General features: G+C 42.4%; 1 protein-coding gene across 1 annotated transcript in view; it reads left to right on the top strand.

Annotated features, from left to right (window-relative positions):
• Nucleotides 1-22842, top strand: part of ST6GALNAC5 (ST6 N-acetylgalactosaminide alpha-2,6-sialyltransferase 5) — a 209696-nt gene that overhangs the window by 155040 nt on the left and 31814 nt on the right. The gene's annotated exons all lie outside the window — the stretch shown is intronic.

Below are 22842 nucleotides of genomic sequence, written 5' to 3'. Positions count from 1 at the left end.
CACTGGCCCATGATTTCTTGTAGGCATCAATAGAAGGAAGGATCATTATTTTGCATAAACGGCACAACAATTGAATACAAAATAAGAGAAATGAAAGAAGTGGTAATATAAGCAAGGGAGATTAAAGTCGTGGTGGGGTAATGAGAGATCATCCTATGACTTTGCAAGGAGGAGATGATGTTGGGGGAGGAGAGAGGAAAAGTACAACATAAGCAAAAATAGCTTGCTGGGGACATTCAGCACAGGGGCAGAAAGTTCTTGATACCCGCAAAGTCTCAGTGGATTTCACTGGATTACAATACAATACACATTATGGTATAATAATAAGACACAATGCAGCCCACGTGAAAACTTACAATGGATGAGCTGAATAAGACAATCTATTATACTCAGAAATGAAAAGTGTTAAATAATAAAATGGCCTTGTTTTGCAATAGCAATAAAATGGCCACATGCAATGACTTGGTTTAATAAATCGTCTTTCCAAAGCTACTGCCATGAGCATTTTAAACATAAAATGGCCTAATCTGATATGTTCCTCTGTCTTTTGCTTTTGTTGCATATTACATTGAGTTTGATGAATATTCCAATATTCCAAAATGTCCTGAATTCAAAAGTCAGTGTATACATATTTTTGTGTTTACAGATAGTGTAAAATGCATTTTTCCCTGGAAAAATTCAACTAAAAAGAAAATACTGTGGCTAAAAATTAATAACGCACAATGCACTAATTGATCACTCATTGTGTTCAACCTTCTTGGTTTACCAAAGCTGGGAGCTGTAATCTATTTTACTCTAGTACACTGAGATGCTCATTCATGTGCCTCTTGCTACAATGATGACAGAGTTGCTGTAGTGCTTTGAAAAAAACCATTTCGGTCAAAGGATATGAACAGACAATTTTCAGATGATGAAATTGAAATCATTACCACTCATATGAAAGAGTGTTCCAAATCATTATTAATCAGAGAAATGCAAATTAAGACAACTCTGAGATACCACTACACACCTGTCAGATTGGCTAAGATGACAGGAAAAAATAATGATGAGTGTTAGAGGGGATGTGGGAAAACTGGGACACTGATACATTGTTGGTGGAGCTGTGAACGAATCCAACCATTCTGTAGAGCAATCTGGAATTATGCCCAAAAGTTATCAAACTGTGCATACCCTTTGACCCAGAAGTGTTTCTACTGGGCTTATACCCCAAGGAGATACTAAAGAAGGGAAAGGGACCTGAATTGCCAAAAAGTTTGTGGCAGCCCTCTTTGTAGTGGCCAGAAGCTGGAAACTGAGTGGCTGCCCATCAATTGGAGAATGGTTGGGTAAATTGTGGTATATGAATGTTATGGAATATTACTGTTCTGTAAGAAATGACCAGCAAGATGAATACAGAGAAGCTTGGAGAGACTTACATGAACTGATGCTAAGTGAAATGAGCAGAACCAAGAGATCATTATATACGTCAACAACGATACTGTATGAAGATGTACTGTGATGGAAGTGGATTTCTTTGACAAAGAGACCTAATTCAGTTTCAATTGATCAATGATGGACAGAAGCAGCTACACCCAAAGGAAAAAAAAAAAACACTGGGAAATGAATGTAAACTGTTTGCATTTTTGTTTTTCTTCCCGGGTTACTTCTACCTTCTGAATCCAATTCTCCCTGTGCAACAAGAAAACTGTTTGGATCTGCACACATACATTGTATCTAGGATATACTAGGACATATTCAACATATATAGGACTGCTTGCCATCTAGGGGAGGGGGTGGAGGGTGGGAGGGAAAAATCGGAACAGAAGTGAGTGCAAGGGATAATGTTGTAAAAAAAATTACCCAGGCATGGATTCTGTCAATAAAAAGTTAAATAATAAAATAATAATAATAATAACAAAAGAAAAAAACCATTTCTCAGTTAAGAAGCAAGTTTTCCCCCCCAAGGTTACAAAATCAAGACAAGCAGGACTCATTTCTTGTTCAAGTCCCATGAATCGCCAGACAAATGTAAAGGAATTAAACCTATTTCCACTAGATTGCCTTTCATGACACAATGACAAGAGTGTAGATTAGATTCAAAGAATGGAAGTTTTAACCCTGCATCTGCCTCTTCTCGACTATCCAGCTGTGCAGCCTTGTACAATATACTCAATTTGGGAGGACCTTGGTTTCCTCACCTGTAGAATGATGGGGCTGTATGAAACTACCTCTGAGGTTTCTTATGGCTTGATAGTCTTGATCCTATGATCCTCTACCATCCCTTCTAGCTTGAAATCAAAGATTCCAGGATCCCTTGGCATCCTCTTTCTCAGAAATTGGAGGCTCAGTTTCTGAACTGATTTTCTCTTCTTCCTTTAGTGAAGCTATTTCTCTGAAAATAACAACCAGGACTCTTTGCAGTTAAAAAAAAAGAAAGCTGAAATGGAGCTAAATACATCTCATTTATGGAGTTAAGCAGAGGAAGGTCATCCCTTATTTAACCTTGTCTTCCTTTCACATATATCTGGAAGACAACCCTTGAGGATGTGGACATGTTTTGGATCAGTTAGGGACTCCATAGAAGGGCTAAGTAATATTTTCTGCAAACCTCTATATACTCTCAAGCTCTAGTTTGAAACCAAGAGTCTAAATATCCCTCAAAAACAGACAGTTCCAAGGGCTCTAGGGTAGAGGTCACTAAGAGAGAGACATCATTAACTAAAGATTGCTTGACAAGCAGTATTCCCTGTTGGCCTGTCATATCTCATCCCTGGTAATGCTCAATCTTGACAATGTTTGTTTCAAAAACAAGGCTGAGCTTGAGAGGAACATTAGGGCCTGCAAGTCAGTCTGTTCTGTGCCAGTGCTAGAGGTCGCACCCTTAGAATATTATTGAGGCTTTATAACATTTCAAACTTCAGCAAGAATAATGGCAAAATCTTCATCCTCTTTGATACATTTTGCATTCGATTAAATTCTATTGGATAAGTAAGGTGGGATGTGATGGGGAAAAGACCAACTAACCTAAGAATCAAGAGACATAGATTCAAGAACTGACTCTATTTATTAGTGATATGACATTGGGCCAGTCACTGAATTAGTGATGGGATTAGACCAGGAGGTGTCTATGATACTCTGGCTTTCAGGAAGTGAATAGCTAGATCTCTCTCTCTCTCTCTCTCTCTCTCTCTCTGTCTCTCTGTCTCTCTCTCTCTCTCTGTCTCTTTCTCTCTCTCTCTCTCTCTCTCTTTCTTACACACACATATTCATTTACTCCAGACATACACATACATATTTTTGTAGTAAATTATATGTGTGTATATTATACATATACATATTCGTATGTGTGTTTACACACATGAATGGTCTGATCCGTGATTGTAAAAGCTTATGAACTTCTGAGAAAATTCCCTGTACTAAGGCTGATTAATAACTGCTCCATAACTTGAGTAAATGAAAAAGCAGACATGCTCACTGTGGGCCAAGCACTGTGCTAGGCACATGAGATAAAACAGGAAAATGAGACAGCTCCCGTCGTGAAAAAATTTCCTTTCTAGTTGGAGAAGACAAGAAATAGTGACGTGCCTCTGCTGGGCAGCTAGAAAGGCCTGGTAGTGCTAAGGTCAGCAGTAGAGAAGATGGTGGACATCAAGGATCCTTCTTTGGGCATCTGGAGGTTGATGTGGCAGAGACTAGTAAGGCTGGAGGGAGGGGGCAGTGAGGGTAGCAGCAGGGCAGACTTTGTGCTTGGTGCTGTCCTTCTTGGAGTAGCGTGTAAGGGAGAATATTTCAAATGTTCAAATGGGGATGGATGTATTGAAATTACTCTCCAAAATTGGAAATGAGAAGATAGACATGTAATCAACTGATCACTCACAGGCAGGTCAGCCCAGCCCAGGAGTTCCAGGAGTGGCGATGGACTTACTCCAGCTCAGCTCTTGTAGCCATCACCCAGAGAAGCACATTTTGTGAAGAAAGGAGCAGCCATTCCCACCAGCTGTCACCCACAAAGCAGCCAGACTCACCTTGCTAAAGCAGAAGGGTTACCAAAGAAAAAGACAGAAGGTTGGGCTTCCAGAAATCAAGCCTCAGCACCACAGTGACAGGGAGTCTAGTGGCAGGACCCTGAATCTAAGAACCTCAGGAACAGCAGTATCCCCAACTTCCCTCTTGAGTCAACATCCAGGGGAAGCAACCCTTGTGGGAAAGGGCCTCCCCTTCCTAAATACCACCAACCCAAACCACTGACCAACTGCCAACAATGGAAGCTGAACCCAAGACCCCCGAGAATGGCAGTGCTTCCCGCTACCAATGGACCACCAATCCCACTTCCAGCCTGACCCTCACAGCCATCATTCTAGGAAGCAATCCCCGTGGAGACGTGACACGGATATTCTTCTACAGCTGCTAAAGACTTCCCTTTTTCGGCCAATGAGCTACCAACGAACAGCAACGTCTTTGCCATCAAAAACCCTGACACTGTTCAGCAACAGCCCCAGATTTGATTTCACACATAGCAGTGACATTAAAGAAGATGGGTGGCCATTTGCTTTGCTGCAGCAGCCTAGGGACCAGAGGTCTTTTCCATAAGACCTGAAGCTGAGACCTTCTCCCTTATTTGAATGTCAGCTCCCAGAGAACGAGGAACATCAGACTTTTTCTGGGTATCCCCAGGGCTTCTCGGCCTGAGACATAGCAAGTGCTTTCTTATTTATTCCTCATGATGTTATAGTATCTTAAATGTAATGCTGAAAAGTACCATGGACAGGGACTAGTTCAACCCCGTCATTTCAGAGTAGAAACTGCTGTCTAGAATAGTTGAAGGGCATGCCCAAAATCGCCCAAACAGCAGCATCAGAATGGATCCAGCACCATGGGTAGCTGCCTAGCCAGGAAGGACATGGGAGGACAGGGACTTCCATCCCCTCAGGCCAGAAGTCTGGATCATCTGTTTCAAGGTTTAATAGTGGTTCAGTTACCCTTCTTTGTCTCTACACTGACACATCTGGTAAGCAGGGGAGGGTATGGGCATCCATATGTTCTCCAAATACTCCCTAAGGTAGGGAAGAAGAGGAGGGGAAAGGCCTCCATGTGGGTAGGTTTTATGCCTTGGTGTGACCAGAACCAAAGTCAAGAGCCAATCAGTCAATAGGGAATAGCTTTGTTTCCTTTTGGGGAAAACTAATTCCTGCTTCTGAGAAACAGGAGGGTCCTGGTCCTATACCTCCTTCCAATACTTGGATATTTTCAGGCATTGATCCCTAAAAGATTTGATCTCCACAGTAATCATCAGCCAGTAATTTTTAATTCAAGTTTTCAGGGAGCTGGTGCCCTGCTCACAGCTAAATAAAGAACCTCAGTCTGTGGAGATCATCAGAAAACAGGGGAGGAAAGTCAGGATGAAGCTAGTGTGAACGAATGGAGATGGGACGAAAGAGAGATCGGACAAAGGACAGAGGAAAAGACACCTGGCCAGGAGCAACTGCACACCTGTATGACCCTGTTTGCTTCAGTTTCCTCAACCATAGAATGAATCAGAAAGAGAAATGGCCAACTATTCCAGTATATTTGTCAAAAAAAAAAAAACAGCTATGAATGTTCAGACAGGACTGAAATAACCCAACAACAGCAACAACACAAACGAGCTGAGACATATTAGAGCCAATAATATAATGAGAGCAAGCATGTGCTTTAAGGTTTGCATAGCACTCTGTGTGTGTGTGTGTGTGTGTGTGTGTGTGTGTGCGCGCGCGCGCTTGCGTGAGATCTCCTTTGGTCCTCAAAGCCTCCCTGTGAAATAGGAGCTGTTTTTAAGCTCATTTTTCAGATGAAGAAACAGGCAGAGAGAAGCCGAGCAATGTGCCCGCTGTCTCACTTGGGCCAGGGTCCACAGCCAAAGGGGAGTTGAGCGCACTGACAACACGAGACACATTTGCTCTGTGTACGTGTGCGTTGTGCAAAGAGCAGCCAACTTGTCAGTTGAGCCCGAGCTTATTGGTTTTTTCCTCCCTCTAATGGTTTGCTTATTTAACTGATGGCTGCTGCACATCTGAGCTGCTTGTTGAGCTTGGCAAAGTGAGAAATTATGATTTTGTCTCCTCATTTCTCCCTAATGGTGCTGTTGACTTGTTTGTGTGGCTGCCTAATATCATTCTGTTACAAGGGGCCCTAAGAGGACTGTTAAATAACCAATCAAATGTCTTCCATGCACACAGTGGACTCATTTGCTGAGAGAGATTAGCCCCCTCCCCAACCAAAAATGCCTGTTCACTCCAACAACTCCCCGAGATAAGTGATCGCTCATTAAATATGCAAAAAGGGATGGAATTGATTTCATTTTTCTTCAGACTTGGCTGGCTTAAGAAACACTGTTTGAGCATCTTCCTGAGTAAATAGGTGCATAATCACATCTGGATGAGGGTTCTGTCTGAGGCAGATGTGCCCACTCAGGCCCAAGTACTTGGGGTAAAAAGGAAACAGAAAGGAAAAATCTAAAATAAGATCTCTCAGATGACAGCTGGAAGACCAACCTCTGAACACTGGTTTTGACCTCTCCTCTTTATAGTAATTAATACATATTGATAAAAACAGCAACTGCTTCTAAATGTGAGAAATGATCACTTCTCCCTTGAATTTTATAAATTCATCATTATAATAGGGGCCAAGGTTTTCCCCTTTTCTATTTCCTCATCCAGAAATCAACCAGTGTGGGAAAGCTCTCAAAAAGACATACCCAGAGCAAGATCTAATCAAAGACAGTAAAAGAAATCCTGTTTGGGCTAACGGATGCCTTCTTGCTCATAGGAAACCTGTGGGAAAATGTGGGTCTTCCCTTTTGTCAGGTGATGTGGAAATGGATTAAGTCCTTTGACCAAGATTTGGGTGACCCAAGTCACATATCCCAAGACCCTCATTGTAATATAGATACCCTTTCATTAGAAAATCCATTCTTTCAGTAATTGTTACCTATCAGAGCTGTTCACCCTTGGGAACACCTGCTCTTCTAAGGCTTGTAAACTGGGAGCCCACTGCCATGATGAGTTCTCTGGGCATCCAATGACCATCCTTTTTAAAAATAAATCCTATTTTAATAAAAATAAAATAATTTTTAATAAATATAATAATAAATTAAATAAAATTTATTTAATAAATAAAATAATTTTAATAAATAAAAATAATTAATAATAATAAATTATTAATAAAATGACTGAATCATTCAGACACTACATCTCCTGAACATTTTAAAAGGTCACATGTAGCTTGTAAAGCACTTTACAGATATCTCTCTTTACCCTCACAATTAGTCTGGGTGTAACATCCCAGGGGGTAGGTGCTATTATTAGCCCCGTTTTACAGAGGAGGAAGCTGAAACATACAGAGCATTAATGACTTAAATGACTTGGACTACCCCAAGCGAGGAAGTGAATTCAGATCTTACTAACTCCAGGCCCGACACTGCACTGGGGCACCCCCTACTTGTTTGATCTGCATTGAATCCTGGTGTGATCCTCCTTACAGCGAATGTTCTCAAAGTGGGCTCCTGGGGGGTCCCTGACATCCTTTCGGGGAGTCCACAAGGTCAAAACTATTTTCACAATAATACTTAGACATTTAAATTTCTAATGGGAAAGATAGTGATAGAATCCACATAAACAAAACTCTTGGGTAAGAGGGTGGAGTCTTCAAATACTGTCTGAGATTTCCAAGGGATCCTGAGACCTCAGAGCCAAAAACTGCTGCTTTCCAAGATATTTTGCTCCCGGGCAGTGTAATGATTTTTGGCTGTGGAGGATTTTATTGTTGTTCAGGATGATTTCGCTTTCTGGGTTCTCGACTCTTCCAATGGCAGGTTAACGAGGTCTGTCTCCTGGTGAAAGCAATGTCCTCCTTGTTGTTCCCCCACCTCCACCCCACCACCAACTTTGGGTATCAGGGTCTAAGTGGCTGCAGTGGGTCTGGGCTGGTGTTGGAGTTACAAGGATCTATGACCAGGTCTTGCCTCAAATGTCTCTGAGTTTTGTCACTTGCCAAGTGACCCACGGGGTTCTGATCGGGTTGGATTTTCACACTGGGCATTCCCTATGCCAATTAACTCAAAGATCCCGACTCCCACTTGTCCCCCACAAAAAACATTAGAATAACCCTCTTTGCTTGGTATTCAAGTGGGTGTGCCCGTCCTAGCTCTGGTTCTGAGGAATTCTTCTTTAAACTTTCTTAAACACTGCAGAAAGCCATCGTGTCCCCAACAAGTCACCTTGTGGGTAACTTTCATATTAAACATAAAGAAAACTGTGGCTGCTTTTGACCCCCTGGAAAGCAGTCACGAAGCAGAGAGTGGCTTTCAAGGGGGAGCAGCCCACGGGCTGAGCCCAGCCTGCCTGCCACCTGCTCTCATTTAGCTGAGACAGTATGGGACAGTGGGATGAACATCCTTCTAGAAGTCTTGTGTCTCCAAGTGTCTTGTATTCCTGGGTCCATCACCATGTCTGAATTTTAAGTAGCAGTCCCAGAGGGGCTTAATATGTCATCATGCTCTTATATAATCTAGATTTACCCAATCCTTGGATTCCTGATCCATGGGGAAGAAGCCAGATTAGATCTCCCAGCTCTGAAAGTCTGGGAAATTGATGTTGCTTTATTCGTCTCCTGACTGCACAAGGAGAGGTTTTCCCCTCCTGAATGGAGTTCATAAAATCCAGTTCAAATGGAAAGTCCCCACAGACCTATTTGTGAGCTAAAATTTGTCTAAATATTTAAAGGACTCAAAATGAGCCTCCCAATCTATCGACTTTTATCTTCCTCTAGTTCGTGTTTTCCACATTTGCAGCCAAAAGGCCAGGCCATCTCCAAGCATTTATGTAGCAACTCATGGGCAATCTGCCCTTTTTAGCTTGTTTTATTTTATGGAAGGTGGATGATAAGAACAGGTGCCTCAACACTTTGAAATGAGTGTCCACTGGGCTGGAAGTTAGTTAGCTGGGAAGGCTTTGGCAAATAAGTTCAATAACTCTGCATCAGAAAGAGAAAGGGACTCGCTGTCCAAATGGCTCAGAATGTTCCACTTAAACCGAAAGGTTATTGCTTAAAACAATGAATCCAGAGAAACGTCTTCTGCTGAATCAGCTGCCTAATGGAGGAACATCATAGAACAAGAGGTTTCAGGGCTGGAAGGCACTTCAGTGGCCATCCCATTCAACTCCTGCCAGAAAAAGAATCTTTTTTCAAGTGGCTGCGGAGGATAGGAACATGTAGCTCTTCCACTTTGGAAAAACTTCAATTATTTGCACCGATCTTCCAACCTCGAGCTTTTTTGCAACTTTGCATCTTCATTCCATTGTTATTGGTTCTCCCCAATGGGGCTGAACAGAACAAAGCTAATGGTTTTGGGAGAACTTCAAACATTTGTCATCCTTCAGTTTCCTCTTCCTCAGGCTAAACATCCCTAATCCCTTCTCCTAAACCCCCTTTGGCATGAACACCTACACGGCCCCTCACCACCATGCTTGCCTTCCTCTGGCTGCTCTGTAACTTGCTTACATCATAGTGGTCAGAACCAAATCCCCGATCCAGCTGAGGGTAGACAAAGACCAAGTACTGTGAGACTCTCACTTCCCTCCCGATTCGGGGAAGCCATGTTTTCCTTCCCCCATTTTGGGTGGCCACATTCCACTGCACACTCTTATTGGTCCAGCACGCCCCTCTGAGCCCCCAAGCCTTTGTTAGGACAACTGCTGTCTGCCTGTGCCCTGTATCCCCACCTTGTACAGGTGAATTGTCCTACACAAGAATAAACCTTAGTACAAAGTCTCAGCTGCCAGTGTGGAACTTTGTTCTGCTCAGTTGAGCATGTTTGTTGGAGGGACTTTGTCTTTCTTGCTTTTCTATTCTTCCAGCATAGGGGAAACACACAAGCAGGAACAGAGACAGGATAGAACAGAAAGAATAGGAGAATTAGTAGGACATTTTTTAAGTGCAGAGAAAATGAGAGAAAGATGGAAAAAATACATACTGCATTGAAAGCTATATATTGAATTTATTATTAAAATTAAATCAAATTAAAATTAAGAGTGAGCTGCCCATAAGAGACTTTCGGGTCCATGGAAGGCTTTTTTTCTGTTCTGTTGGTCGCTAAAAACACCCGTTTTATTTGGGTGTTGTTGAGATCAGAATTTTAAAAGTCTTAGCTCCTTTCTCTCACTGTTGCCACACATTGTCTAAAAAAACATCACCCACGTCTTTCTTTGGGAATAAAACCTCAGCTCATCTAAGCTGAAATTGAGAAGGAAAGTCAACTCTGGAAAGACAAGTATCTTTGTCATCTAAAGAGAGAAAGAGCAGTAACAAATACTGAAAGAGAGATAACATTGCCCTAGCAAGTTGTATTAAATCATCAGAGTGACTAAAACCCACTGGAAGACAGAGCCCAGGCTGACAGCTAATAAAAGTCTAGTAATTAGGTAAAAACATCAGGTTGCAAAGTGCAAAGATTCCGAAAACCCCTGAAGCCATTTAATATCTCCTGTTTGCTGCAGACCAAGAGGTAGCTCCCAAAGCAGACTCAGTCTCATTACCGAGCTAATGGACATTATGCTCAGAGGTACCTTTTTCACTGCCAAATAAATCAGAATTCTAAAAAGTGAAGCCTGATAACGTGGTGCAGGAAGGATTTGAAAGCACACGGCTGAGTGTTTTAGGTGTCGGGTTTAATTTGACTCAGCCCGCTAGATTCTGAGAAAGGGGCTCCAGAGGGCTCTGCAGCATCCAAGGCAGAATTTCCCACTGTCAATTCGACTGGCAGAAAAATCAGAGCGTGGACATGATCGCCCAGCGGGGCGTATTCCTGCCCCTCATCGGGGCCCAGAGAGAAAAGGCGGTAGGAGAAGAGGCAGATTTCCCCAGCTCTGGCTTGTTTGGCAGGAAAGGCAGAGCCCAGAGGAGGAAGGGAGAGGGCACTGGAGAGAGATGGAGAAAAGAAGCCTGGAAGGAGGGACGGGGGAGGAGGAGTAGGGAAGACAAATGGTTGCCGAAAGGAATGGTGAGGAACACTGGGGGCCCATCCGCATATGCAGCCCTATCCAGGCTTCGCAAGTTGCCCCTTGAGGCAACCTCATTGGTTTTCTAGGCATCCGTTGCCTAGAGGATATTTAGAAATCCATCCACATGCTGTAGATTTTCCTAGACATTTTTCAACGTACAGCAGCTCTAATGACCTTGGCAGAGAGTTCTTACTAGGGATTAATAACTGGCTGGGCTTAATGGTCCTTAGTTGTGTCTTGGGCCATCTTCCCAGTCAGCCATTAATTCCTGGGAACGGCCCTGTGCACTGACCATTACAGCAGGAGTGGCTCTCTGGGGCGATGAGGCGCTACCCAATGCGTGTCCGATGGAAGACTCCTGTGAGCAGTCACCTCCTTGTTTCCCTTCCTGCCCTCGGGGTCGGGGTCTGCATTTCACATGGGACTCTCCCACCAGCCAGCAGTTTCCTTCTGGGGAGTCCCACGTAGTCTCCCAGAAATAAACTGGAGCTGGATTTGTTTTTCAAAAGAGGAGAGGAGCCCTAAAACCTCACGTTTGTGTTTAGTCATTTACATTTTGAGTCTGGGGGATTTCAGTGTGAGAAACTCCCCCCACCAAAGCCTAGAGGAATCTCCATGCCCGAAGGGCATCCCCTCTTGTAGAATGCTAGTCTTCCTTTAACCTGCATCTCAAGCACCAGCTTCAGCAGGAAGGAGTCTTTCCGGGTTCTCTCTCTCCCAAACTACCTTTCATTTAACAACTTTGTATGAATTTTATTTATCAACTGGTAGTTCAATAAGCAGAATGCTGGACTTGAAGTCAAGAAGACCTGAGTTCAAATTCAAACTCAGATATTACCATGAAACCCTGAGCAAGCCATTTAATATCTGTTTCCCTCTTAAAGTGGGAATAACAATTCCATCTATTTCCCAGGGCAGTTGTGAGGATAAAATGATCTATTTGTGTAGTCCTTTGCAAACCTTAAAGTTCCAAATAAGTGCTAGCTAGTACTGAGTACTGAAAACAATATCCAGTGCTTTTTCATAATCTGTAATTTTATATTACTGAAATTTTTACCGTATTAGGTTTTTAAAAAAGGATGTATTTACTATTGCTGCCTTTCTATAATTGGTTTATGCCCTCATATGTGGTCAACTGTTTCATAGGTGCCATCTACCATGAAACATGTATATTTCTTTCTATTCTCATTCATTTTTCTCCAGAACTTTATCATGTCTAATTTTCCAAAATTCCATTCACCCGCTTAATTTCTTTATTGTTTATTTTATGGTTAGATTTCTCTAATTCTGAGAGGAGAAAGTTGAGGTCCCCAACTAGAGGTTAACTGTCTTTTTCCGCCTATAACACATTTAACTTCTTTTAAAATCTGGATGCTGTTCTATCTGGTGCATATATGTTATGTTGATATTACTTTGTTGTCTATGGTACCTTTTACCAAGATGAAGTTTTCCTGCTTATCTCTTTTAATTAGATTTATTTTTGCTTTTGTTTTGCCTGAGATCATGAATGCTACCTGTGCTTATTTTTTTTACTTCAGTTAAAGAATAATAGATTCCGCTTCAGCACCTTATCTTTGCTCATTTGTCTCTCCATTACAAATGTGTTTCTTGTAAGCCACCCATTGTCGGATTCCTTTCTCATAAGTGTGTTGCTTCTGACCACTGCCTCCTGCAATCTACCCGCTCTTCTATCAGTCTCCCCATTTCTCTTATATTCTTCCCTCCCTACTTCCTTATAAAGTAAGAGAGATTACTATTCCCAAATGATTGTGAATGCTGTACCCTCTTGGACACAATTCCAATGAGAGCAAGGTTCAAGAGTTGTCTGCCACATCTCCATCTTCCTCTCTACTGTAATAGCTCTTTTATGTGGGATAATTTGCCCCAACCTACCTCTCCCTTCCTCCTTCCCTCAGTGCATCCCTCTTTCTCACCTTTAATTTGGGGAATTTTTAAAAATATCATCCTGCTGGAATCAACATCCCTTCTCTCTGTGTATACACCTTTAACTGCCCTAAAAGTGATGAACTTCTCAAGTGTTGAAAGAATCATCTTTCCATGTAAGAATTTAATAGTTTGACATTATTGAAACCATTGCTTTCTCTTTCCTTTTACTTTTTTGTGATTCTCTTGAGTCTTATAATTGAAAATCAAATTTTCTATTCAATTATGGTTTTTCAACAGGAAAGCTTAAAAGTCCTCTATTTCATTAAATGCCTTTGTTTCTCCTAAAGGATTACACTCAGTTTTGCAGGGCAGGTGGTTCTTGGTTGTAATCCTAGATCTGCCTTTCAGAATATCATTTTCCAAGTGCACCATTCCTTTGATGTAGAAGTTGCTAAATTTTGTGTTATCCCAATTGTGGATTCACAATATTTGAATTGTTTCTTTCTGACTGCCTCCAATATTTTCTCCATGAACTGGAAGTTTTGCTATTTGGCTATAATATTACTGGGAATTTTCATTTTGGGATCTTTTTTTCTGGAGGTGGTCAGCAGATTCTTTTGATTTCTATTTTACCTTCTGATTCTAGAATATCAGGGCAATTTTTCTTCACAATTTCTTGAAATATGATGTCTAATCTCTTTTTCTAATCATGACTTTCATGTAGTACAAAAGTTTTTTTAATCATTATCTCTCCTGGAACTATTTTATAAATCAATCGTTTTTCCAATGAGAGATTTTATCTCTTCCTCTATTTATTTTTATATTTTTCATTTTATTGTTTTTTCTTGTCTTATGAAGTCATTAGTATCTACTTGCCAATTGTAATTTTTAAGGAATTATTTTCTTCAGTGAGCTTTTGTGCTTGCTTTTCCATTTGGCCAATTTTCCTTTTTAATAAACTGTTTTCCTCAGTAGATTTTTGTACATCTTTTTTTTCCATTTTTGTACTTCCTTTACCTAGTCGTTCACTCTTTTTTTCATGATTCTCTTGAATCACTCTCTTTTCTTTTCTTTTATCTCTCATTTGATTCTTAAAATCCTTTTGTGGGTCTTCTCAGAGTCCTTTTGGGGTCTGGTACCAATTTCCATCCACAAGATTTCCCTAGTAAAATGTGAGAATGAAAACAATTTGTTCCGGGGCCCATAAAGGTTGTGGAAGCAAATACTGTGGAGTGGTTAGAGCTGAGTAGACATCAAAGGGATCATCTGGCCATTGTCAGTCATCTTAATTTTTGTCCTGTCCCTGGACTTTCTTGGCTCTGAAAGAGAGAATGAGGCTGACGACTTTGTGCAGCTTTGCCTCATTTCAATCCAATTCATGCAGAAGACATCATCCCATGATGTAATTGGTCTCCTTTGAAAATAAAGTACAAATCACAACAATCCTGGATAAGTTACTGACCACAGCTTCTTCTTCGTCAATAAAATGAGCTGACAAAGTAAATAGCGAACCACTCCAGTATCTCTGCCAAGTGAACTCTAAATGGGTTCATGAAGAGTCAGAAATGACTGAAAGACTAAAAAAGTTTTTCTATTTACGTTATGTGTGTTATGTGTGTGTAATTCAACAAACTTATACACTGGTCAGAATTAAATTTCTTCGCATTCCACCCATCTTGTTACTGACCTCCACCTCTCAAAGAAAAGCCCGAAAATTTGAGCTGCTCCATCAATCTCCTGAATTCAGGACTGGCCACAGCTACATTCAGAGTTCAGAATTTTTAGACACTAATCTGGCTCCTTCACTCATCATTATTAATTAATCAGATTCCCTGTGTCTCTGTGAATTCTAAAAACAAACACCATGACACTATAGACGCCATGCCATTGTATTCAGATAATGCAGTATTTTCTTCCCTTTCTCCCATCAATGGATGTTTTATACTTTGATACAAATTTTCTAATTCTTTGTTCTCTCTCTCTCTCTGTCTCTCTCTATCTATCTATCTCTCTTTCTCTCTCTCTCTCTCTCTCTCTCTCACACACACACACACACACACACACACACTCACTCACTTACTCACTCACACACCTACAGCACATGATACTGCTAAAAATATTTCTCTACTTCAACTTTTTGTTTACAATAACCTGGGAGCTTAGTTCCTGGCTTCCTCCAAGTCTAAGCTAAAATCCCAACTTCTGCCCAAAGTCTTCCCCAATCCTTCTTCATTCTCTGGCCTTTCCTTTGCTTAATTGCATATAAACATGCAGATTTGTTTGCATTCAATTTCCTCATTAGGTTGGATTCTCTGAGGGCAGGTGCTATCTTTGCCCTTTCTTTGTACCCCAGGAGTTAACACAGTGCCAGGCACATAGGAGATTCTTGAGAAATGTTTGTTAACTGTTTATGGACTGCAAGTTCTATTTCACCCATTTTGCAGATGAGAAAAGTGAAGCTTTTAAAAAGGACTTATTGAATTGGAGTAAAGTTACACAGTGAAAAAATCATAATTGTCAGACCTAGTGTCCCCCAGCATGATATCCTGGGGAAACTACTGTAGATTCAGAGTTAGGGAAAATGGGCTCAAAGTCCCAGCTCTGTTGCATTGGGCAAATGATTGACCCTCTTGAACCTCAGTTTTATCATCTGAAAAGTCAAGGAGCTGATTTAATGACCTCTAATATCTCTTGCAGTTAAAGGTCTATGATCCTAAGGAGACAACTGAGAAAAGACTCTTGGGGAACTGGGAAGAGGTTCAGGGTCTAGTAAAGAAGACAGAGAAAAAGCAGTTGCAGAGGTAAGAGGAGAGGCTAGAGCATCTTGTGTAGCCAGAGTGGAGAGAGGTTGTCATCCAGGAAGAGAAGGCAGCCAATGGCAAAGAGGTCAAGAGAAAGAAAACCCAAATAGCCCATTGGACTTGGAGCAGGAGTCATTCTGTGGATGGAGTAGGAGGGTGTATGTTGGGGCAAAGGTTTGAGAAGAACATGAGTCATGAGAAAGTGGGAACAACAGGCATAGAGAACGTTTACAAAAAAAGTTTTTAGAGAAGGAAAGAGAGAGATGACATGAGAACTGGATTAGCCAGAAGAGTAAACAGGCATTTTCAGCAGCTGGAGAAATGAGCATGCTCATAGATGATTCTACTTTTGTCTTTGGATCTCCAGAACCAAATAGAGTGCCTAGTACATAGAAGGTGCTTAATAAATGCTTGTGAATGGATAGATGGAAGGAAGGAAAGAAGGAAAGAAGGAAGGAAGGAAGGAAGGAAGGAAGGAAGGAAGGAAGGAAGGAAGGAAGGAAGGAAGGAAGGAAGGAAGGGAGGAAGGGAGGAAGAGAAAGAAGGAAAAAAGAAAATGTGGATGAGTGGGTGGGTGGATGGATGGATGGATGGATGGATAGTGGGTAGGAAGGAGACTATGTTAAGAGAGTAATTGAAATGCACAAAAGGGATTGGGTGAGTGGTGGAACAAGATTCTAGAGCAGATTGAAGGGAGTTGGTTGCAAGGTAAAGAGAGTGAACCTAGAATCCTGGGAGACTCAGAACAGTGTAGCCCCAAGATCCTAAGCCTAGAAATGGCCCAAAGTCTTAGCCCTGGGAGGCTCCTTATGCAAGCTTCACCTCCCCAGGCCCGTTTCTTCATCTGAAAAAAATGAGAGCATTGAACTAGATGAAGTCCCTTCCAGCTCTACAGATGGATACAACAATCTCTAGGGAGAAAAAGAGATAGCTCTTCTATGGATAATGAATAAAAAGGAGGAAAGACAGTGGGGGGAGGATGCTGAACAGTTCTAAGGAACATTCAGCGCCTCTGGGAGATCCAGTTGTGGGCTTCAGTCTTCTCAGGGAAGTAGGTGGGGGTGAGACAGATGAGGAGATGAAGGGTGGGGAGCAGGGAGAGGCTGTGGTTAGTTGCAATGTTAGTATGATGTCAGCACCCCCTCTTTCTCAATTAACCTCATTACTGTCTCATGCCTTCCACGAGCAGGAGGCTGAGAGCACTTAAAGGAAAATCCATGTAACTACTGCATTAGGAGTCTGGCTCACCAAGGCATGAATATTTTTACTCATATCATTAAGCCCCTGAGGATAGTGCAAGTGTGGAGATGAGGTCAGAGACAGCTTCCTCTTCTTTTTTTCTATGCAAAATTGAAAATATAAAAATGCAAGAAACAGAGCTGCACAAATTGTTTAATTTTCAGTCATCAGCCTCCCAAGACATCATCAGTTTCTCTGAATACAGAAAATGGAATTCATTTCCTTCTTCTTTAGACAGAATTCAGCCAGTAGGACGTGCTCTACTCTGCTAGAAAATAAATGTAGCATTATGTTTACCATGACTATTGTCATTTTATTGGCACTACTTAGTGAAATGCACTTAAGGCAGAATCAGACTCTCTCTCTCTCTCTCTCTCTCTCTCTCTCTCTCTCTCTCTCTCTCTCTGTGTGTGTGTGTGTGTGTGTGTGTGTGCACGCGTGTATGTGCATGTGTGTCTGCCTCTGTCTCTCTCTGTATCTCTGTTTCTGTCTCTCTTCCCCATCACTTTCCTTTATCCCTCTCTTTCTTCTCTTTCTCTCTCTCTCTCTCTCTCTCTCTCTCTCTCTCTCTCTCTCTCTCTCTGTGTGTGTGTGTGTGTGTGTGTGTGTGTGTGTGTGTGTGTCTGCCTGTCTCTCTTTGTCTCTGTCTCTCTCTTCCCCATCACTTTCCTTTCTCCCTCTCTTTCTTCTTTCTCTCTCTCTCTGTCTCTCTCTGTGTCTCTGTCTCTTTCTCTTCCCCATCACTTTCCTTTCTCCCTCTGTTTCTTCTTTCTCTCTCTGTCTGTCTCTGTTTCCTTCTTTCATTGGAGCTAGAGCTAGTTCATTCTGGAGCTACAGCCACGCTCTAAAATTAGCCAGAATCCTTCTGAAGGGCCTTATGGGAGGTGATGGCACCTGATATGTAGTGCAGCCTTGGAAGGAAATTCAATCTGACATAATGGAAGATCCCCAGAGCTGTCCTGAATTGCCTCAATGAGGGCAAAGAGATTGTTCTATAGATGTTTGTTCCAGTGAAGGCCAAGAAAACCTCCATCTCACCAACGTCAATGGCACCAGATTTATCAACAAGTATTGATGAAGCACCTACTGTGTGCTCAGCTCTAAGCTAGGTGCTGGAGTTGTAAAAACAAAAGGCAAACACCCTGTCCTTAAAGGATTTACATTCTAATAGAGGAGACTAAATAGATAAACAGACAGAAAAACAGAGAGAGAGATAAATAGGAGATAGATTGATGGGTAGTAGATAGAAAATAGATGGATGGGTGAATGGATGAATGGATAGGTAGATAGAAAAATAGATAAATAGAGAGAAAGAGAGAGACTGATGGATAGATAGATAGGAGAGAGATAAGCAGACAGAAAAACAGACTAGGTAGATAGATAGATAGATAGATAGAGATAGGAGATAGAAAATAGATGGATGGGTGGATGGGAGATAAAAAGAGAAAGAGAGAGAAAGAGAGACTGATGGATAGATAGATAGATAGACAGATAGATAGATGGACAGATATATAGTGGGCTGGAAGAAGTTGTTATTGCTTAACATGTTCCATGACGTCAAGAAGGCAATGCCATTAATTGAAAATCATTTGGATTTAAGTGAGGGAGAACTGTAAAGTCACCAGCCTCGCTTTCTCCTCTGGATCCATCTGGGTTCAGTGACAAGATAAAGATGAGGATAACCAGAAACAGCCCTGGATGCAGGGGGAGTCCAGGGCCTTTTAAAGCTAAGGTCTTTCCCAGATCTCAGTGTGCCCGAGTCAACACCGTCCAGTAAGTGACTGAGTAAAAAATGAGGCAGAGTGACAAGGCAAGACCCTCCAAAATCATTGCTATTCACACTAAACTTGAGCCAATCAGAGCCCAAACAATCCTGGGGCTTGGACCAAGTCCTGCTGACTCCCAGTCAGTTAGAGGCAGAGGGACTTGGGTTTGCGGATGGTCCTTAAGAAAGGAATGTAGCCCCCGTGCTCCAAGGTGTCTTGCAGCTGTCTGCAATTAAAGGAACCCAAAGCTGACAGAGGTCGAGGGGAATGGTAGATAGAGCTGGAGGCAGAGACAGCAGATCCAGAAGAGTGGGTGATATGGGTGTAGATGAGGATCTCACTGACATAGAGATATACATGGATATGGATATGGATGTGAATGGTAGAGATGTAGCCGAAAGAGCCCTGATCTCCAGTCAGAGGAACTGGGTTCAAATCCTGCCTTCGATGCCTACTACAGTATAACCCTGGAGAGATCCCTTAGCCTCACTCCTCCTCAGTTTTCTTATCCATAAATTGGGCTATTATGCCGATAGTAGTCCCTTCCTCCTATTGTTGTCATGAGAGTCAAGGAGATAACATGTGTAAAGCTATTTGCCAATCCTAGAGCAGTAGGCAAACGCGGTTGCCATTATGGGCACAAAGTTTGAGCCTCACGATAGCCCCGGGAGGTAGTTGCTTTGCAGATTAGGGCGCTGAGGCCACGGTTAAGGGGCTCATAGAGGCTCACACAGAGTGAGACTTGAAGCTCCATCCTCCTGACTCCACATCCAGCGTTCCTTCCACCATACTCGAAACGCTGGGTCAGTTCGGGGTCCCCGGGATTTGAGATGTCACGTGTGGGGATGCAGATCCCAATCTCTTTGCAGTTTCATAGATTCCTGATAAATCACACCAGAACCTCTGCTTTTCAATTTAAGGCAAATTTCCAAATTAACCAGGATGGTGGTGAAGGGGAGACTGGGGAAATGGGCTGCATGAGAACAGATTGAGGGAACCAAAGACATTTAACCTGAAAAAGCAGAGACCTGGGGAGCCAGGATGGCCGTCTTCAATTATTCAAATGGTTGTTCTAGGAATCAGAACTAGTGTCTGTCCCCATAGGGCGGAGCCAGGAGCCCTGGGAAAAGAGAGAGGAGCCCATTTTCGCCCAACATGAGGAAAAATGGCCTAATCTTTAGAGACTTTCCAGAATGGACTGGGCCGAGTCAACCAGAGACTGAGTGGCCATTTGTCAGGGATGTGGCAAAATGCATCTGTCCAGGTCTGGTGGGACTCATTGGTCTCCGAGGGCCCTCAGTTCTGGGGTTCTAGGCTTCTGGGTTCTTGTGTCAATTGGAAAGTTGGACTTGCTGAACTCTGCTCTCCCCTCCATGTCTACGGTTCTACCATTCTAGTACTGTCCCCTCAACATCCCAGGCTGGTGGCCCCTCAGCAATAGGACGGAGTTACTGACACACACCACTTTGTGAAACACCCAACCGCCCCATCTTTTTTCATGGCTTCCTATCATTATTCTGTCTGGGGCTTGTTGGTCTTGGCCACAGGCCCTAATTATATTATCTTCAAACAGCAAGTAAACGATATTTCCCACCGAAGCTGAACGAGGAAATGTTTGATTTGACATACTTAGGCGTGCTTGTGTGCCAGGAGGTTTGAAATGAGCATTGCCATCGGAGTCCTCCTGGGTCCCCGGGTTCCAAAATGCGTGTTTTCATGTTTTCTTGTGATTAGTGAGGGGAAGCCAGAATTCCCAAATGTGGCTTTGCCCCTGGCTCTGGATAAATTGACCCAGATGGCACCCCCCAGACTCTACTATGATTTCAGGAAAACACAAGCTGTCCATTGCAAAAGAAGATGGTGCAAGGGTTTAGAGTTTACACATCATCTCCCACTTATTTTTAATCAAAAAATCACAGATTTAGAACTGGAAGAGACCCTGGAGGTCAACTAACCAACCCTCTCATCTTATAGATGAGCAACAAAGGCCCAGGGATCCTTTAAACCCAAAGAGGGCTGGGATGTGAAATGGAGTGCTTGGAATTCAAATCCAGCCCCCTTCCTGCTTTGGAGAAAAGGCATCTTATTACAGGTACCCTAGAATATGGAAAAGAAGAAAATGAGAGATTAAAAAAGAGAGCGATCCCTTCTACCTCTGGAGACCAGGGAAAATGGCACTGGAATTGAATCTTAAAGGAGGAGAATTAGGGTTTTAACCAGAAAAGCTGCTGGAGCTGTGGGAACAGGCCATTCCATGGGGGGAAGCAAGGACAAAGATATAGAGGTAGGAAAAGACAGGGAAAGTTCAGAGAAGTCATCTACGCTGGCCAGAAGTTTAAGCCAGTTCCAGAGAAGAGGAGATGACTGGAAAGAATCTAACTCATTTATTCATTCAACTATTTATGGTCAGACACGGCTGGCTTCTTGTGCCATGTGCCAGACCTGCAATAAAGTAATAACAAAAACACACACTTAAACGCCTGCTGAGAAGTTCCACATGTGCTCCCATTTGATCCTCAAAACTACTCAAAACTCTCTCAATTTTACAGATGAGGAAATAGAGGCTGAATGAGTCTTAGAATAGACAGAAATCTGAAGTGTGAAAATTCACTATCTTGTCAAAATCTGCAGTTCAGTTCATGGGTTTTGAAAGTCAGGTGAGGATTTGGATAAAAAGAACACACTTCTGTGTTTCCTCTGGCAAATCATCCCTGACTCCCCCAGTTGCACGGGTATTCCCTTCGTTCTCCTGAAATTTCTCTGTACATGTTTATCTTTGTTTAGCTGTGTATATGCTGAATTTTCCCAGGAGACTAGAAGCCCCTTGAGGGAGGAATTGTTTTGTTCTTGTCTTTTTATCTCCAGTACATGGTTCAGACATGGCAGTAGAAATAGGGACCAGACCTGCGATTCCTGTGTAACAAACTCCTCTATTAATGCAAATTGGCACCTTCTCTACAACTTACAGACTCAAGATGCCTGGGCCTGGGTACCCAGAACTGAGAAGTATCCTCACTGAATGATATTCAAACCCACAAGAGGGAGCGCTAAACAAAGATAAATATGTACAAAGAAGAAAGCCCAGGACGACAGAGCCTTGGGGGGGAGCTCACGGTTTGGGGTATGATGTGGGTGACAAATGGAATAGGAGACTGTGAAAGGATGGTTGAAAAGATCAAAGAATCGGGAATCGAATGGGGTGTGATGGTAAACCATGTGTAATTGTCAAAAAGATGAAGGTGGAGAAGAGAGCGTGGGATGCTGGGAGATCCAGTGTGTTCACTGCTTCTCCAGCTCTGGACCATCTGCCAATTTGGTAAGCATTCCATCCATGGCTTTATCTAAGGAAGTCATAGAGAGATGCAAAATGGCCCCAGACCAAGCATAGTTCCCTGGGCACCCCTGGGGATTTCCTTCTAAGTGCATGTTGAACCACCGATGACGACTCTCTGAGGTTGGCCAGCCAGTTCTAAATTCATCTCGTTGGGCCACTGACCAGTGGTCAGCTACCTCTTAATCTGGGCCACCAGAAGGTCATGAGCTCTCTCAAACCCATGTGTCACTTATCCAGTCATTTCTCCTTGGGCCTTGGTGTGGACAACCGGTAAATGAAAGGACTGGACCAAATGACCTTGAAGGTCCCACCCAGATCTGAATCTGGGGAATAGAGGAGAGAGGCCAGATTTGAGGTGTTCTTGTCATAAGCAACAGCCACATAAGGAAGCTTCTATGGATGCCATTTTGGGAGCTCCCTGAGACATTAAGTGACTTGCAGGGGCTCACACTGACACAGTACATGGAAGAAGCCAAACTTGAATCCAGAATTGAGGCTAGCTCTCTAGTCACTCTGACACACATTGTGTTCCTTGCACACAGTAGGCATTTAAAAGTAGTGTGATAGAACCAGATCTCATGGTTCAGGAGAGACAATGGCTAAATCTTCAGAGTGAGCATTTGCTTTTGGAAACTGGAAGAGCTACAAAGCAAGTCTCAATTGTTTGTTTGGTTGATTCTCTAGGTATAAAAAAATAATGAAGAATTTAATAATATGTTAAAAATGAAAACTGTGTCCTACATATATAGAAATATGAATGAATGTATGTATGGGTGTATATTATATTTTTTCTGGGTGAG

Source organism: Sarcophilus harrisii, chromosome 4, assembly GCF_902635505.1.
Source record: "Sarcophilus harrisii chromosome 4, mSarHar1.11, whole genome shotgun sequence".
Classification (NCBI taxonomy): domain Eukaryota; kingdom Metazoa; phylum Chordata; class Mammalia; order Dasyuromorphia; family Dasyuridae; genus Sarcophilus; species Sarcophilus harrisii.
This window is presented reverse-complemented; position numbering and strand designations above follow the sequence as displayed.